The following is a 19,949-nucleotide window of genomic DNA, read 5'->3' as shown; positions in this document are numbered from 1 at the left end:
AAAACAAGTTGAAAAGCAACTTGTTTGGGAGACACAGACGAGTGGCCTAGCCACTAGGTTGAATTTAAGCAAGATTATTAATTAGATTAGGTTTAAAGAATGAGACCAATGCCTTACTGGAGTCACAAATTCTTGCTTGTAGTAAATTGGAACCAAATGACCGGATGGACACCCGCTGCTTGAGGTGATTTACTAACTTATATGATGTGCAAATCCTAGGATCTATGTGTGATGCAGTGATCTTGGTTATTTTTAGTTATATGCCTAATCTAAATGTAACCTTCCCTTAGCTATTTTGAAGTTGGGTTCCAAGGTAGGTTGTGGGAAGGAGGCCAACAGGAAGCAGATTAGGGTCTAATTAACGATACCTTATGTTGTGCTCCTATCACTCGGTGTCTCCGATGCTGCAAAGACTATGGCTCTGACGACTACAAGGTCACCGTGTTAACCACTGAAGAGTTGCCAAGCCCCTCAAGCTAGATGAGAAGGGTTGCCCTATATTTCTATCAACCTAGCTTATGCTAGGAGGTAAATTATTAATGCAAGCTAGATCTAGGATGCTTAATGCAAGATGATGAGTGAAAATTATCTTGAGTTAAGATTGTTTATGCTACTTAAGTACTTAGTGTGAATCTTCTTATCGTAAGAGTACTTAACAATATTAAGATGACAATCTTAAACAAAATAGATGTTAAAGGATACAAGTGCAAAATTCAACTATAGGTCAATCCACAAGATGCTTAAGTAAATCAACTTATCCACCAATGATACCAATTTAAACTTAGAAGCCCAAGTTAACTATATTCATCAACAAGATTAACTTCAGATTTTGAGTGCAAAGTTAGACAACCTTTGAGACCTGTTACCACTCAAACCTGCAGGGGGCCTAAAAGGGTTCCTAAGAGGGCAACTACTAGGTTAAGGGCAAAGGTGGAGGCTTAGCCCACTGTCACCACAGCTAAGTCTCCTTGCTCTTTACGGACTTTCACCGATGGGAGGAGTCCCGGTAGTGTGGGGATCACTTGTAAGGTATATGCCAATGGATAGGTGAGAAGTGACCCTAAAAACCCTTTCCCAAGGATGGAGTGAAAAATGGAACTTGCTTGCTCTTTAAGCAAGGGACTTGGTCCACTAGGGGTAAGGGGTGAGGATTGGAGGGTTGAGGGAGAAAGGATAGGCTTATAAACGAGGTTCTCAATCCCTATAATCCTTGGGAAACTTGGATTCCCAAATGGTCCTTGACAAATAATCTTTATTGAGGAGTGGGACCACACAGGGCCAAGTGGACCCAGCCCAGGTTCGGGGATGGAATGCAACAACCAATGATGTTCTTATCCTAGACAAGGTGAGGGGAAAGGACCAAACAAGAATATTTACTTCAAAAGGTTGAATTGATCCTATTGAGGTCTAGCCTTAGGGATGCCTAGGCAAAATTCGATCCTAGAGCTAGGGCTTGGGATTCCCGAAGATTTCACCATTAGAATTGCCTCAAATTTGGAGGAGAGGGAGAGGACCCACCAATGCAGTAACCTGTAAGAGATTGAAATTTGTCCTTGGGTCAATTCCCGAGAAATTTATGCCCTAGGTGACCTAATGGGGTTAGACCTAGGGGAAAGGGGTAAAAAGAAGGTTAAAATGATCACCCTTTTTGAGGGATCAGTGCCCAATTCACTTGGGGATATGGAGTCAAGGATGGTGATGAGTAAGAACTTGGTTTCTTGATCAAGGAGGCCCAGAAAGTCAACTTCATCCAATGTTGAGAGAAAGAAAAGAAAAGTGACCTTCAAGCATTTATACTTCAAAGCAAACAATGCAATCTTATCGAGAAAAACAATCTCTAGGACATTTCACTTATATAACATTGGCCCATACATTAAATTAACTAAAACATGCTCAATTCCACATTTCGATTATGTAGCAAGTAGCCCTAATTTTAGAACTATGCAGCAACAAGAATAATAACATCAAAATTCAATTACAACGTTATAGAATATATCCAACCAGCGTTTCGTTCACAAGACAAGGCTCTAAGACAAGATAAACAGCCCAAATCCATACGTCAAAATTCATCCATCTCCAAAAAATATCCTCCAAGGAAAAAATGTGAAGTTCTCTATGATTAGAGAGATCCCAAGTCAAGTGATGATACAAATGAATGTATCTAACATCAATATATAGCCTCCTAAGGAGTTCGAATTAGCCTATGGGCCTACATTAGCCCCTAATGATAAAATAATGTGCAAATAATAACCCCTATTGGTGAGTCGGTGACAAGCCCACCAAACTAGCTCACAAATGTTACAATAAGCCTCACAAGGGGCCAAATAATAATATGTGCATGTCGTAGGGCCCTCCAAAGGCTCAATAATATCCTGAAGTGCCATATTGAGGAATAAATTCCTCGGAATATGATGGGCAGGGGGCTGGCCCCTTGTTCTGCAAGTAGTAGCCCTGCGGTACTCCCAATGGGTCTAAGGGCACATCAATGAACCCATGGGTCTCCATATGAATCGAAGATGCATGTAGATCATCTGCAATGGTCCAAGTGGTGGAATGAATATTGCCATGACATCACACAAGTGTTGGGACACCTGCCAAGAGTGTGGAGCTCCTATGGGGGCCTATTGGGCATAGTGTAGCAAGCATATTACCATCATCCCAAAAGTGGATCACTAGTAGTGTCTGAACGTCCATGAAGATCCATGGAGTGTTGTCTGCTGCCGTGCAGGCCCATGGCTCTCTATGCACACCCTACATGTGCCAATGTAGACCTCTAGGGTTAAGATCCCATATAGGGAGACCAAAATCAAATGGAAACCACCTGTAATCCTGAATAAGATCCAATGCGTCCCCTAGGCTTCCAGTACAGAGAGCTTACAAATCATGGATAACAAATTGGGCACTTAATAATGGCATTCCCTTCCGTAGTGGGCTTTGGCATGTGGCATGTGCTAGTGTCTCCAAGCTCCAAAGTGGGTTAACCAAGTACCTTATTAGGTGGTTTTAGCCCTTAGAGGGGATAGTATGTCCAAGGTACATCCCTCTAATGGGGTTGGCGAGCGACAAATAAGTGAAATGGAATAGAGAATGAGAGGGGTAGTCATGGGCCACATAGTGGGGCATAGGGGTAGCTAGATAAGGGGAAGCCCATACATGGGTATGTAATGTATAGGAGGGAGCAGTTGTGGTACATGAGGTGCCCCGAACTTGATTTTTCCACCCTTTTTTATATGCCTTTTGCCTTTTATGAATTTTCTTTAATTAATTGGTCAGGGCTCAAAGAAGAAGAGCATGATGTGTAAGATATAGTAGCGATTACCCCTTTTAAGGTAGGGCAGTTCATTGCCCTCCAGGCGTTGGGGCAATCATGGGTTCTTGAATGATAAAGGAGGCTCATCTAGGGCCAGTGGAACTAGGTTGATGGCCATGGATTGGGGTAGAGCTCATGTATTAGCTTTTGCCCACGTGTTAATTATTTGTCCCGACTAGCTTTTGCATTTTGTGGTACAATTTTCTATTAAATGTGGCCAATTATGTTTTTTCTTCTATTTTTAGTTGCTCCAACCTCTGGGGCATCATTCTAGGCCTGACCCAAGGTGGGGGCAGGGATAGGGAGGCTAGCCCTATGTGGACCCAGAATGGGAATGTGGACCTGTTGTGGCCAGCAACAACCCCCCTTCTTATTTGGTGTTATTACTAATACTAAATAAGTGGGGACCCTTAGTCAAAAATTTAAAAAATTAATTAGTGCTTGTATTTCCTTTTTAATAAAACTTACCATCATTCACTTAAGAAAATACCCTTGAAAAATCTAAAAAGCTTAACTTTTATGATAAAGTAGAATTATTCCTTAGGAAATATCGCATCGCAAAAGGATAATAGGATACCTCCTTGCAAGCCGAATTCTAAGACTGCAAGATCGCGATACGGGACTACAAACATATATCGCATCGCATGCATCAAAGACCACTTATGTTGAAAAACTTTAAACTGCCGATATGTGATGGCGCATATCGCAAATCGCATTTCGCAGAAAACAGATTAACGAAAATTGTCATATGTCACGTTCCTGCGATATTGTGATATTGCGATATTGCGATTTTGCGATAGAGCGGCAAAGCGATAATGCGATATAGCGAGCTAGCAACCTTGCAATGTTGCGATTCTGCGATGTTGCAATTTGCGATATTGCGAAGCAAATCGCAAAATCGCTTCATCGTAGATCTTTTGGGCTCGTTGTTCAAAAAGAAGTATTTTCCATAAACCGACACCTGGTTATGCGCTTTAATGCTAATTAATGAGTTAGTTGCCAGTTATTAATGGAATATGGTTTCGTGCTTATCGAAAAGTCATTTCACGTAAGGTGGTATATTTTATACGTCTGCAGCATTTAAGACTTTCCCGTCACCTTTTCCATATCATTATTCTCACTTCACTTGTAAATTGCAGGAATGAAGAGCAGAGAAATATACGAAGCAGTACGCAGGATATCATGGGAAAGAAAGGCAAAGCCCCGAGCTCTGAAGAGAAGGAAATGGCGCCCTTGTATACAGACACCGCCTGTAACAGAGACGCTGGTATTTCTACATGGGAAGGCATGTATAATCTACTTGAGGAAGAGAATCCGAGAGTAATGGAGGTTGAGGCTACTGCAGGCTCACATAGTTCTTCTGAGGCATCCATTACAGAGCTGGCTTGTTCATTTTTACACCAGATAGCGGCGAGGCCCAAAATTCTTCCATACATAGACCTGGTTAAATGGATACTAGACAGCACTGATATCAAAAGCAAACAGTTTAAGACTCAGGGTCAAGAGCTTGCGGATTCGTTATTTTCACAAAATTTGAGCTTTATATCCGCTAAAAGAAAACGCGCAAAGGGTAAAAAAACACACCAAGGAAGCCTGGATCAAGAAACGGAGGCAGTTTCCAATGCGCAATTAATCGCGCATCGCTGGGCAAAACTTCTTGAAAAGGAAAGCTTCTGAGTGCTCATTCACCTGTAAGCCCAGAAATTTGTAAGAAAGCAACGATAGAGGTGAAGCAAGTAAAACTTAAATCCTAATACCAGTGGTATTTGTCAGAAATATCTTCAAAATAGTATGTATCTATGCACGGCAACTGCAAGCAGGCTGGAGACAACAGGCTCAAGAAAAAGCAAAATCAATCCAAACGTTAACCAAGTTGAATTGGGATTGTTACTGGATGTACTTGGTAAAGCCACACAGCCAGTGGATGACTCTCAAGTGTATCATCAATTCTGCCAAGAAGATAGTGCCAGCTCTTGCCGATTCTGTTTTCGCAGCACAGCGAAAATCAGAGGTCGACCAGCCGACTCTTCTCAAACAGATGCTGAACACGTGCGACTTCAAGGAGCAGATACAAGAATAGTTAGTAATTTTAGTTTTAGATTCAGTTTTAGTTTTAAATTTTGTTTTATTTTTGCCCAAAATGAGGACAGTCGTTTAAACTACATCCTATATTTTTGTAATAAGTTATTTTTAGATTTAGTTAGTAGCCTTTAAACCCTTCTCATGCATTTAGAGAATGGGCCCTGAAATTTGTCAAAAACTTATGCCCAGAACATGCACTTTTGTACCCTCTGAGGAGGTTTTGATGAATGAATGGAACAAGATTTATTGACATCTGTATTTAATATCTGCTACTGATGTTGCACTTCTGTACTCTTAGTGGATATTGGATTACGAAGAGATAAATCATTATCACTTGAAGCTCATGAGTAGGACTAGTTATAAATGGTACTTCTATCTCTTAACTATTTCTGCCTTTGTGTTAAAAGTGATATTTAAGTTCAGTTGTTTATATATTGATGCGTGAATGCTTGAGTTATCATTTGGCACTTTTGTACGGTGATAGCTATTTATTTATGCTTCATGTATGAATAGCTTATTATGCGATATGCCTTTCACAATCGTTTCATCTAACTTTTTATACGAAGTGGTTTTATCTGTATTGAATTCTTTTCTCATAACAGTTGAATGATCTTTATTACCAATTGTTATCTAAAATCATTTTAAATCGCATAACAGAAGAATTACACCCCGGGTTAGTGTAGACTTAGATATTTCTGCTTATTAGAATACAATTTACATGTTATTAAATTAGAGTTAGAATTAGAGCATCTCACTTAGGAACTTTTAGAAGGGAAATATCAATTCTTCACACACACACACATAAATTGGGAAACTGGTCCAATATCCCTGTCGGACCCACTATACCAAACGGAAAAGGAGCTGCTAACCAAGGTCCGGACCGGGTGGGTATCCCCCTTGTTGTAGACCCGATTTTCGGGGCTTCAACATATTTGGCGCTAGAAGGAGGGCCTCGAACTGTGAATGGCAAGTAAATCCAAATCTAAATACCATTCTGAGAGTAAATCGCCCTCACCATCTCCCCCGGCTTCTCCATCGCATTTAGAATCTTTAAATCCAGAGCCAGAAGTCGCAGGAGCAACAGTCGCTGCTACAAACCCTGACATTTCAAAACAATCTACTATTGAACCTCCTGAAGTTGAATCTTTGATTCACAAACTTCAACGATTCTCTATATCTCCTCAAAAATCTGATAAATCTCAAGGCAGCGTGACTTCGCAATATAACCCTGCTCATCCTCTTACTAGATTAAAGAGCGAAAAATTTGGCGTTCAACCAACCGAATTACCTCTACCTACAAGGAAGAGAGCAAGGAAATCTCCTAAAGGGTCCGATAGCGAGACTCTTTCATCATCATCATCCATCTCAACCTCTTCACCGCGAAGTCAACCATCCACTCCTCCACTTCAGATCATTGTCCATCAGTCCACCGGTACTCCCACATCTCCTTCTCAATCATCTGGAGTCGTAATATCCTCATCTTCTCAACCGCAGGGATCATCTTCTACACTTTCCTCTGTTAGTAGTTCAGCGATGGCCCAATCTCCATGGAATAACCCAGGGGCAGTCTTAATGCCTGCACCCTTGAGTCAGTTACCGGCCCATCCTGAAAAATGGCTGCCTAAGTTTAATCCTGAGGCAGACATGCTAGCGGAAGAACATATAAATAACTTTATGCTATCCATAAATCTCAATGGAGTTACCAACGAAGATGCTGTTGTTCGACTTTTTCCTTATACTCTGCAAGGAACAGCCAGATCATGGTATTTCTCATTACCATCTGGATCTATTACTAGTTGGGAGATTTTCCAAGAACAATTCCTGACTAAGTTTGGTGATGATAGGTCTACGACAACATTGATCAACAACCTGTCTAACCTTAAGGCCGAGTCAAAAGAACCTATCAAAGATTTCAATTTACGTTTCAATAAAATCTTAAACAAAATTCCTACTGGTTCCAAGCCTAGCGAAGAAGTGCGAAGTGAAAGGCACATTACTGCTTTACCATCAAACATAGCAATCTTTGTTGATAGGGCTAACAAAACAACTTTAGTCGAAAATATGAAAGAAGCGATAGTAGTAGAGAAACGTATTATGGCCTTAGAAAAGAAAAACGCGATAGAAGAACGAAAATCCAAGAAGGTTTCTTTCAAGGAAGATCCCAAGAAAAAACAATCGAAAGATCCATTCGATTTAGAAGGATTGCAAAAAGTTTTGAAGACCATGTCTAACGAGATGGTCGACATTAAGAAACAAGTGGCAGAAACTTCTTCTAAAAATCCATACAGACCTTTTAAAAGGAACCCTTCAACCAATTCCAAACCCCCTAACGCTATTACAAGTGTTGAATCCGAAGAAGAAGAAGAGGAAATCGCTACTGAAGAACATACCGATGAAGAAGAAGTTGTAGAGTTACAAGGTATGTGGGATTTCATCCTCCCAGATGAAGAGGATCAAGAGGCATCCCCAGTCAGTACTCGCAGTAGAAATCAACTTGATCCTCCTCAACCTACACCTAAGCCAAAGAGCGCAAGCTCGATGATGAAGGATAAAGTCGCAGTCAAGAAAACGACACCTAAAGCGACTCAAACCAGCCCAGTCCAAACAGACTCATCAACTCCATCTAAAACGCTGATCGTTTCGGATGAAATGGAGTATAATATCATCGAAGACATGAAAAAGACTAGGGCCAATATCACTTTTTATGAATTGAGCAAGTTAAAACACCAGCAAAAGATACTTTTGAAAGAATTACATGTTGTACCAGTTGCACCTTTACCCGCCGCTGTAATCTCTCAAGCTTCCCATGACATGGGAAGACCTCCAACTAATGCAATCAATAAAGTTGATCCAAACGATATCGCCTTAATTGGAGGAAGATCGAGATCTCATACTCCCCCATTTCTTCTTACTTATGAAATTTTCAATAAAAATTTGCATAATTGCTTAGTGGATTCTGGAGCTTCATCGAATATCTTACCAAAGTCAATATGTGCAAAATTGAACGTTCAACCACAAAAATCCGTTGTGCGCATAGTTCAATTAGATCGATTGCAAGTCGAAGTGATCGGTGAATTAAATCAGGTTACCATAAGGCTGTCATCCAACCCAAAGGTATGTCAAGTTATCGACATTTTAGTTGTCGATATTCCGGAATTTTATGGCTTAATTCTCAGCAGGGATTGGTCAGAAAAACTTCATGGATATTTTGCAACTGACTGGTCGCACATGTGGCTCCCTTACAATGGTAAACCAAATCAAATAAAAGTTGAGCGGGAAAGACATCAGAAATACATAGTAACAGAACTGGAGGGAGAAAATGAACCAGTAGCATACAGCAATAACATCATTGGCAACTACTCAGTAGATTCTTTCCTAGGAAATTTTAATGCTCATACCTCACCTTACTTAGAACATTCTGTTTTATCTCAATTAGAAAATTTCTCTCAAACAGATAGTTCTAAATGTATTAATTTTATAGATAGTCCTGTAAATAAATCTTTATTTTGGAAATTATTTTTTGACGGTTCTAAGTCTAACGAAGAAGCAGGAGCAGGATGCGTGTTAATAAATCCAGAAGGAGATAAAACTATGCTAACTTGCAGACTCGAATTTGATTGCACCAACAATACCGCAGAATACGAGGCTTTAGTCCAAGACTTATACAAAGCAATCGGATTAGACGTCAAATACCTTCAAGTTTTCGAAGATTCTGAAATTGTAATCAGACAGGTACGGAATACCATACATTGTTTATTAGGTCATTTAAAACATTACCAATATTTAGTTCAAGATCTGACTGAACACTTTATAGCATTTAATATTTCATCAATTCCCAGACTCCAGAATGCTAGTGCAGACCTCTTAGCCAACGTAGCTTCCAAGCTCATTCCTTCAAAAGATTTTAGCCCTGATCAATTTTCAATTGAATTAATTTTTAGACCATCTATTCCTGATAACATTACCAATTGGAGGATTTTCAACGATGATCCTGATATTGTGAGTTTCCTCACATCTGAAGGATCCTACACCAATCAAATAATTGACGAATACCAACATGACCAACAATTGCAACAAGATAGCACTAACAATGCCATACCTAAGTCAGTAGTCAAGTTAGAAGATCTTTATGATTTGAAAGATCAGTTTAAAAGATCTACCAATTCAAAACTCCAAAGTTCAACTTTGAACTATGAATTAGTGAATCTAGGAACTGATACCAAACCACAGAATATCAATCTAGGCCTTCGTCTAGCTCCTGAAGAAAAATTAGCGTATATTCATCTCTTGAGACAATACAAAAGTGTCTTTGCTTGGAATTACGATGAACTCAAAACGTACGACACATCCATCATCCAACATACTATTCCAATGATAGACGATGAAAAACATGTCCAACAAAAGTTGAGAAAGATCCATCCCAATCTAGAAAACCAGATCAAATCTGAACTCAATAAGTTATTAAAAGCCAAAATAATTTTTCCCGTTCGACATTCCAAATGGGTTTCCAATATGGTCCCTGTTAGAAAGAAAAACGGAGACATTAAAATCTGCATTAACTTTGGAAATCTTAACAAAGCCTGCCAAAAGGATAATTTTGCTTTGCCTCCCATGGAACAAATACTGCAATCAGTCGTGGGGTCGAAATTAATGTCATTCTTGGATGGATTCTCAGGATACAATCAAGTGTTGGTACATCCCGATGATCAATTAAAAACCACATTCAGAACTAAATGGGACACATACGCGTATCAAAAGATGCCATTTGGTTTGATTAACGTTGGTGCCACATTTCAGAGAGCCATGGACATCACATTCAAAGGGTTAGTTAATAAATCAGTGGTAATTTATTTGGATGATATAACTGTATATTCCAAGAAACGAGACAGTCATCTTAAATATTTAAAACAAATATTCCAACGTTGTCAAAGGTATGGAATTTCACTTAACCCGAAAAAATCCTTTTTCGCATTAAATAAAGGAAAACTCCTCGGATTCATAGTGTCAAAATCTAGAATTCACATTGATCCTGACAGAATCAAGGAGATTTCCGCAGTTCCTCTACCTCACAACAAGAAAGCCATGCAATATTTTCTTGGCCAGATTAACTTTGTAAAAAGATTTGTTCTAGATTTTTCAAGAATTGTGTCTCCTTTACAAGCAATGATTAAAAAGAACTCAAACTTTAAATGCGGCCAAGATGAACATGAAGCATTCAATCTGATCAAACAAGCAATTGTTAATGCTCCATCTTTAGCAACTCCAAATTTTTCCGATCCTTTTATTTTATATACATTTGCCTCTGATAGATCATATGTTGCGATACTCACTCAAGCAAATCAAGAAAAGGCAGAAGCCCCAATTGCCTTTTTCAGTTCCAATTTACAAGGGGCTGAGTTGAATTATTCAGATGTGGAGAAACAAGCTTATGCTGTTTTCAAAGAAATTAAGTATTTCAGACCTTTTTTACTCAAAACACATACAAAAATCATAGTATCGTTTCCAACGGTAAGAAATCTTCTAGTACAGAAGGATGTGGGTGAGAAAAGAGCCAATTGGATTACTGCCTTACATGAATATGACGTAGAAATCAAACCAACAAGTATTATAAAAGGTCAAGGCTTTTGCAAAATGCTAGCCGGAGCATCGTTTATATCCGAAATTCCATCTGCAGAGATACAAATGTACGAGGTAAGCCTAAACGATGTTGAGTCATTATACGCTGATATCATTTATTATCTAAAGAATGGATACGCTCCTTCAAACCTCGAACATACCAAGAAAAGAGCTCTAAGGTTGAAAACCAAACAATATCAACTCGTAAATGATGTTCTTTTTAGAATAAATTATGATTCTGTTCTCCTCAGATGTCTTCAGAAATCTAAAGTTGAAAAAGTCTTGCAAGAACTCCACGATGGGCCAGCAGGCGGACACTATGTTGGAGACGCTACTGCTCATAAAATCTTACGCGCAGGCTATTACTGGCCCACATTATTCAAAGACTCACATAACTACGTGAGGAAATGTCAAGTCTGTCAAACCGCTACTAGGAGACAAAAGAAACCATCCTTGCCACTACAACCAGTTAACATTGAGCAACCTTTCGATCAATGGGGTTTGGACGTAATAGGTGAGATCGTTCCTCACTCTTCTAAACAGCATAGATATATCCTTACAGCAACAGATTACTTTACTAAATGGGTAGAAGCAGTTCCACTCAAGACGGCTAATGCTGAAAATATCATCGAATTCATAGATCAGTTCATCATCACCAGGTTTGGGTTGCCTTCTGCTTTAATGTTTGATAATGCATCATATTTTTCTGGTAATGCAATGACTGAATTTGCACTCAAAAGGGGTTTCAAGCTTAAATACTCTGCCAATTATTACCCACAAGGGAATGGGTTAGCTGAATCTACAAATAAGAATTTAATCAGAATTATTAAGCGAACCATTGACCAAAATCATAAAAATTGGCACAAGTCTTTAATATATGCTTTATGGGCAGATCGAATAACGCAAAAAGCCTCCATCGGCACTTCCCCCTTTAATTTAGTTTATGGGAAAAAAAGTTGTTCTTCCAACTCATTTGGCAATTCCCTCTTTAGCCTTGGTTCAATATGTCGATGAAGCACCAACTTCCTCCTTACAATTAAGGCAGCTGGAAATAGTTAAGTTAGAAGAACAACGAGAACAGGCTAAAATAACTCACGCTCATCATCAAGCATTAGTGAAGGCTTCTTTTGATTCAAACATGATTTCCAGAAAAGATTTTCAGATGGGAGATCTAGTTCATCATCAAGCATTAGTGAAGGCTTCTTTTGATTCAAACATGATTTCCAGAAAAGATTTTCAGATGGGAGATCTAGTTTTAAAATGGGACAAGGCTCATGAGGAAAAAGGGAAACATACAAAATTTCAAAGAATGTGGCTTGGCCCTTTTCAAATCGTAGAAGTCATAGGTCCGTCTACTTTTATGTTACAGGATTTAACAAGAAAAAGAGGTTCTTTACCTGTTAACGGACAGATCCTCAAAAAATATTTTCCATAGGAGATCATTCTTCTATTTTGCAGAGTAGTTGTTTTAGTTTCCTAATAAAACCGGTTGTAAATGGTTACATTTGAGATTTATGAAAAAGACACAAATTCTCTTTTAGATTTTGTTTGTTCACTTGTATAAATAGAATTCTTTTAGAAAATTGATCATTATTATTGAAAGATACAGTTAAAAACTCTAAGCCTAGAAATGATACTAGTTTCAACTGTATAAATTTTGATGAAAAGCCACCTTTAGTGGGAAATTGTTTTATATCAGTACAATGAAAGGTATCAATAACAGAAATAAAAATTCTCTGTAGAAAAGCTCTTTCCAAAAACTCTACTATTATCGTCCAGAGCTATCTTAATGAAACAATGACTTCCTCCCCACCTATAAAACTACAATGTTCAGAGAATGATCCAAAGATACACTTTAACTTAAAGAGTAAGAGGTCTCATCACAAGCCGACTTATCATGATCATAGATATTATAGCTTCCTGACTTTGCCAATACTGCATACCACAACAGGGCAATGACTCAAGATTGTTGCAGTCAAAAGACAAGGGGTCTCATCACGAGCCAGCTTGTTCAGCAAAGCTAAAAATCAGTGAATGACTGTGTCATAAATTAGCTACCAAACTAAGACATTGTTCTTTAAAGGTAAAAAGAAAATGAAAGCAATAAGTGTGTATATGGATTTCTCTTTGAAAATTGTAAATTTCTCTAAGTAGGATACAGGATCATTGCTGGGTAACAGGTAACCCTGTCAAGGCTATAAACGCCTGCTGGCAGCAGAGGCTCTACCTACGACAAATGAGCATATTCAAAACTGATTTACAGAGAAGGCTTTGTTTTTATCTTTATAAACCAAGTAATGACTGATGTAGATACAAGGACTAGCTTAAGGGAGCAAATAATCAAAGTTGAAAAATAGAAGAAACAAAATATTATTGATAGATAAAAGCATGATGTACTTTGTCTTTCTATAATAAAGTTTAATTTTCTGGAAAATTTCTGTTTTAGAAGTTTAGAAAATTCAAAAGAAAAACAGAGATAACTGGTTCTTCCAAGTGAATCGCCAATTGTTGTGGCCAGCAACAACCCCCCTTCTTATTTGGTGTTATTACTAATACTAAATAAGTGGGGACCCTTAGTCAAAAATTTAAAAAATTAATTAGTGCTTGTATTTCCTTTTTAATAAAACTTACTATTATAAACTTAAGAAAATACCCTTGAAAAATCTAAAAAGCTTAAGTTTTATGATAAAGTAGAATTATTCCTTAGGAATAACGCATCGCAAAAGGATAATAGGATACCTCCTTGCAAGCCGAATTCTAAGACTGCAAGATTGCGATACGGGACTACAAACATATATTGCATCGCATGCATCAAAGACCGCTTACGTTGAAACACTTTAAACTGTCGATATGCGATAGCGCATATCGCAAATCGCATTTCACAAAAAACCGATTAACGAAAATTGTCATATGTCACGTTCCTGCGATATTGTGATATCGCAATAATGCGATATTGTGATTTTGCGATAGAGCGGCAAAGCGATAATGCGATATAGCAAGCTAGCAACCTTGCAATGTTGCGATTCTGCGATATTGCGAAGCAAATCGCAAAATCACAGATATTTCGAGCTCGTTGTTCAAAAAGAAGTATTTTCCATAAACCGACACCTGGTTTCGTGCTTATCGAAAAGTCATTTCATGTAAGGTGGTATATTTTATACGTCTGCAGCATTTAAGACTTTCCCGTCACCTTTTCCATATCATTATTCTCACTTCACTTGTAAATTGCAGGAACGAAGAGCAGAGAAATATACGAAGCAGTACGCAGGATATCATGGGAAAGAAAGGCAAAGCCCCGAGCTCTGAAGAGAAGGAAATGGCGCCCTTGTATACAGACACCGCCTGTAACAAAGACGCTGGTATTTCTACATGGGAAGGCATATATAATCTACTTGAGGAAGAGAATCCGAGAGTAATGGAGGTTGAGGCTACTACAGGCTCACATAGTTCTTCTGAAGCATCCATTACAGAGCTAGCTTGTTCGTTTTTACACCGAATAGCGGCAAGGCCGAAAATTCTTCCATACACAGACCTGGTTAAATGGATACTAGATAGCGCTGATATCAGAAACAGACAGTTTAAGACTCAGGGTCAAGAGCTTGCGGATTCGTTATTTTCACAAAATTTGAGCTTTATATCCGCTAAAAGAAAACGCGCAAAGGGTAAAAAAACGCACCAAGGAAGCCTGGATCAAGAAACGGAGACAGTAATCGCACATAGTTGGGCAAAACTTCTTGAGAAGGAAAGCTTCTGAGTGCTCAGTCACCTGTAAGCCCAGAAATTTGCAAGAAAGCAACGATAGAGGTAAAGCAAGTAAAACTTAAATCCTAAAACCAGTGGTATTTGTCAGAAATATCTTCAAAATAGTATGTATCTATGCACAGCAACTGCAAGCAGGCTGGAGACAAAAGGCTCAAGAAAAGGCAAAATCAATCCAAAGGTTAACCAAGTTGAATTGGGATTATTACTGGATGTACTTGGTAAAGCCACATAGCCAATGGATGACTCAAGTATATCATCAATTCTGCCGAGAAAATAGTGCCAGCTCTTGCCGATTCTGTTTTCGCAGCACAGCTAAAATCAGAAGTCAGCCAGCCAACTCTTCTCAAACAGATGCTGAACGCGTGCGACTTCAAGGAGCAGATACAGAAATAGTTAGTAATTTTAGTTTTAGATTCAGTTTTAGTTTTAAATTTTGTTTTATTTTTGCCCAAAATGAGGACGGTCATTTAAACCGCATCCTACATTTTTGTAATAAGTTATTTTTAGATTTAGTTAGTAGTATTTAAACCCTTCTCATGCATTTAGAGAAGGGTCCTGAAATTTGTCAAAAACTTATCCCCAGAACATGCACTTTTGTACCCTCTGAGGAGGTTTTGATGAATGAATGGAACAAGATTTATTGACATCTGTATTTAATATCTGCTACTGATGTTGCACTTCTGTACTCTTAGTGGATATTGGATTACGAAGAGATAAATCATTATCGCTTGAAGCTCATGAGTAGGACTAGTTATAAATGGTACTTTTGTCTCTTAACTATTTATACCTTTGTGTTAAAAGTGATATTTAAGTTCAGTTGTTTATATATTGATGCATGAATGCTTGAGTTATCATTTGGCACTTTTGTACGGTGATAGCTATTTATTTATGCTTAATGTATGAATATTTTATTAAGTGATATGCCTTTCACAATTGTTTCGTCTAACTTTTTATACGAAGTGGTTTATCTGTATTGAATTCTTTTCTCATAACAGTTGAATGATTTTTATTACCAATTGTTATCTAAAATCATTTTAGATTGCATAACAGAAGAATTACACCCCGGGTTCGTGTAGACTTAGATATTTCTGCTTATTAGAATACAATTTACATGTTATTAAATTAGAGTTAGAATTAGAGCATCTCACTTAGGAACTTTTAGAAGGGAAATATCAATTCTTCACACACACACACACACACATAAATTGGGAAACTAGTCCCATATCCCCAGTCGGACCCACTATACCAAACGGAAAAGGAGCTGCTAACCAAGGTCCAGACCGAGTGGGTATCCCCCTTGTTGTAGACCCGATTTTCGGGGCTTCAACAGGACCCAGGTGGGAGAAATGATGAATGGGGTATAATGAGTGGCAAATGGAGTAATATATGCGGGTAAAGGAGCATATCCACGCACCCAAAGTCGAGGTTTCACAAGTAGTACCACCCTAGAACCAAATGGTCAATAAAGGAGATCCCACGGGACTAAGATCCAAGGGTAACCACCCAAAGATATCAAGGGGACAAGAGCACAAACTAAGCCCACTCTTTCCGCCAAATCCCTCCCATCAATCCATACCCAGAAGTATCCATGATAAGTAAACCCAATACTCAATTACCAAATGAGAAGACATACCTTTAGATTCGGGTGGCCCACCTTCAAACATATGATCAATACAAGTGGGTGAGGGACCACATGGTTGGCTCAGGTGGCAGAGAAATGGCACAACGTAGCTAGTAAGAGGCATCAAGGGGCTGTTGGCTGTCGGCTTAGGCTCGTCATGGAGAAAAATTTCTCCTAGGGATATCACCCACAAAGTGGTGGGTAACAAGACCAAGATAAGATAAGCCAATTTCAGATTTATGAAATTTTAGATCGGCAATAACACTTTGGAAATTTCAGACTTTGTTAATGTTATGACAGTTGTAAGGAAACCACTTCAAATCATGAAATTTGTCCAACACATGAAACATAAAATTTTCTGATGACCAGAAAATGAAAACTAACTCGTTAAGCCCACTTTATGATGATGTATTCAGTGATATTTCAGATCTGATTTTTTAATTACAACATTAAATAACCACAGATCAACAAGCTAATGATGCCAAGAATAAATGACCAATATGCCCAAAAATAGCAAAAATGCACTGAAACTTGAAAAAATCAATTTTTAAGGTTTTTAGAGAGTATGACTCAGCAAATTTCAGAACTGATATATTTATTACAGCAGTGAATAGATGACAAATCAGCAAGCTAGCAATACTAAAGACAATGCCCAAAAATAGTAAAATTTTGCCGGAAACTGAAAATTCAAAATTTTGACCCTTATTAAGTGTATGCTTCAGAAATTTCAGGTCTGAAATTCTCAATTATGCGGTAAATTCCAGCAAGCATAAAATTAGATCTAGGCTAGATCTAAGATGCCCAAGTGGCCAAAACTCTTAAAAATTTAGATTTTACAATTTTGGGTGATTTTGACCATTAGACATGTGATTTTAGGGCTTAATTATTAGTGATTTGACTATTGTAATAATACAAAGATAAAACTAGGGTTTATAGGTCAAACCCTACACCCTTGGTCAAATTTGTTGAAACTTGGAGATCAAGTTGCCACTTTAAAAATAGAAATTTTGAGCCCCAAAACCTGCAAAACCACATAGTATTCAATCCAAATTTCAAATCTAGGGTTTAAGGCAACTAGGGCAGAAAAAGGCCAAGAAAAGCCAATGCTAGGCCAAGGAAGGCTAACGTTGGGGGATAAAGGAGCTAGAATAATAGATCAGGGGTTAACAAGGCTAGATAAGGCCAGAAAAGGTCAACTTTGGGGCTCAGAGGCAGGACGTTGGAAGAGGGAGGGATCGGAGGGCTAGACGACTAGGGTTTAGGGCAGATCTAAGGTCTAAAAGGCCACAGCTAGCCCAAGGGGCAGCCGTTTAGCCTTCTAGAGGGAGGACGAGGCCCCAAAAGGCTACGGCTAGCCTTGAGAGGGGCTAAAATCCTCTACGCAGGGCAGGAGAGAGAAGGAGGAGGCCTTTAGACTTTATGGCCAGTCCTAAGGGGCTGAAAAATGCTACCGCAAGGGGTCACTAGGCTGACGGATGAGTTGAGGAGGCCAGATCTGGACTTGGGAGGCCTGAAAAATGAAAACCCTTGTCTCGAAAAAAAACAAAATAAACAAAAACAAAAACAAAAAAAAAAACTTTGGATTTAAATTTTGTCGTGAAATCTTCAGTGAATAGCCCTGCAAAATTGTCTAGAGACTAGATCTTACCCTCAAGGACCTAGATCTAGCTCTTCCTTCACTTGATCCCTTGATCCAACCTGCAAAAAATAAAAATACAACACCCAAACCCCAAATATATACAAAATAAATCTTAAAAACCCCAACCCAAGTTAGAAAAATAATTTACAATTAAAATTACAAAATTATTTTACAAATTATACAAGGGTTTTTAAATGAATTTTGAGAAAATAATTTTTATAATATTTTTCCTTTGATGAATGGCTAAAAATGCTTCAAAAAATTTATGCTCACTATAGCCTTAGCGAAGATTTAATCCACTATATAAAAACTAAGGATCCAAGCAAAATGATCCTTGCCCACAGTCTGTGAACTTGGAGACCAAGGATTGAGTACTTGCAAACACTATGTATTATCTGAAAATAATCACATAAAGCACAACATAGGAAGCCCATAGTCAATACATACCACAGATCAACGAACAAGAACACCTCGAGTTGCACCCCAAAGTCTTTTATTATAGCAGAAAAAATAGTTCCCAACGGGACAATAGTTTACAAAAATGCTTCAACAGCAATATTCTAGCCAGAGATCAAGATGCTAGAGACTCAAATGACTCTCTAATTTATAGATAAATCCTCCAAATGGAAAAATAACGGCTAGTTTCTTTGATCCTTGTCAAAATAATATTGGTCGTTGATAAACAATTCAATATCTTTTAATATTGGCCTTTGATTTTTTATTTTTGAGGAATTTTCGAATTTATCATTTAATTCCATTTTAATTAGCGCAAAATTAATTATTTTGAACTAAATTTTCTCAAAAAATTGACTTTGACTTAACCACCAAAGTCCAAGGGTCCAAATTTTCTTGAAATATACAATATTCCCTTGGTGGAGGATCTTTAAAAATTGACTCTAATTAATTAATCTTTTAGATTAGGATTTTATTTTATTTTGCTAGAAAAATTAATTAATTTACACGAGGGGATTTAATATTTTTCTGACCCTCTAATACATAAAATTTTACATTTACAAGACTCAAAGAGGGAATACACATTTGCCTTAGACCCTCAAGACACATAACCCATCTGCGACACAATATGATCTACTAAACCAAATGATTTGTAATAAAATAATTAAGCCATCTAGCTTAAATTATTCCCAAACCACTTTTACATCAAACTCGACTAAAAGCACTAGGACTCACCTAATAATTTGACAATAAATTTCCCCCTAGTTTTGGAGTTTAAGTTGTAAGGAAAAAAACTCTTTTGATTAGCCGTGTTTAAAAACACAGGCAATCAAGGAAGTAAAAAAACCTCCTAGGATGAAATTCGTCATCAAAATTATAGGCTTACCTAGGTTGTTACATAGACTCAAGGTTTTACTAAAATCATTTACATTACATAACTTGCAAAATGGGATAACCATGACACATGCACTGCTGATGTGTAATCCCATCTTTGTTGAAAAAATTGGTACTTCCGCTTCCTTGGAACTTTGACAATTTGAGTGCAACAGAACCAAAAAGTTGTTCATACACAAAGAAAACCTAAATATTGCAAGGAACTATATGAAACAGCAAGTTGACCAACATAGACTAGAAAGAGAATTTAGAAAAGGAGATTGGGTATATGTTAAGCTCCAGCCTTACCAACAGCGATCATTAAAACAAGAAGGAAAAAAACAAACTAGCTCCTAAGTTTTATGGACCATATCAAATCATCAAGAAAATCAGTCAAGTAGCTTATGGTTTGAAATTACCTAAAACAAGTCGCATCCATAACATTTTCCATGTATTCTGTTTAAAAAAAATGTTGGGAAAACATCAAAAAGCACAAACAACACTTCCTACATTGAATAATGAAGGAGAAGTTGTAGTAGAACCAGAAGCTATCATTGCCACAAGAGAAAAGTGATTACGTTCTCAAGTAATTA

Source organism: Pinus tabuliformis, chromosome J (genome assembly GCF_031772625.1).
Source record: "Pinus tabuliformis cultivar Carrire ecotype Pingquan chromosome J, CPIR1, whole genome shotgun sequence".
Lineage (NCBI taxonomy): Eukaryota > Viridiplantae > Streptophyta > Pinopsida > Pinales > Pinaceae > Pinus > Pinus tabuliformis.
The sequence above is the reverse complement of the archived record's forward strand: the minus strand, read 5'-3'. Positions refer to the sequence as shown.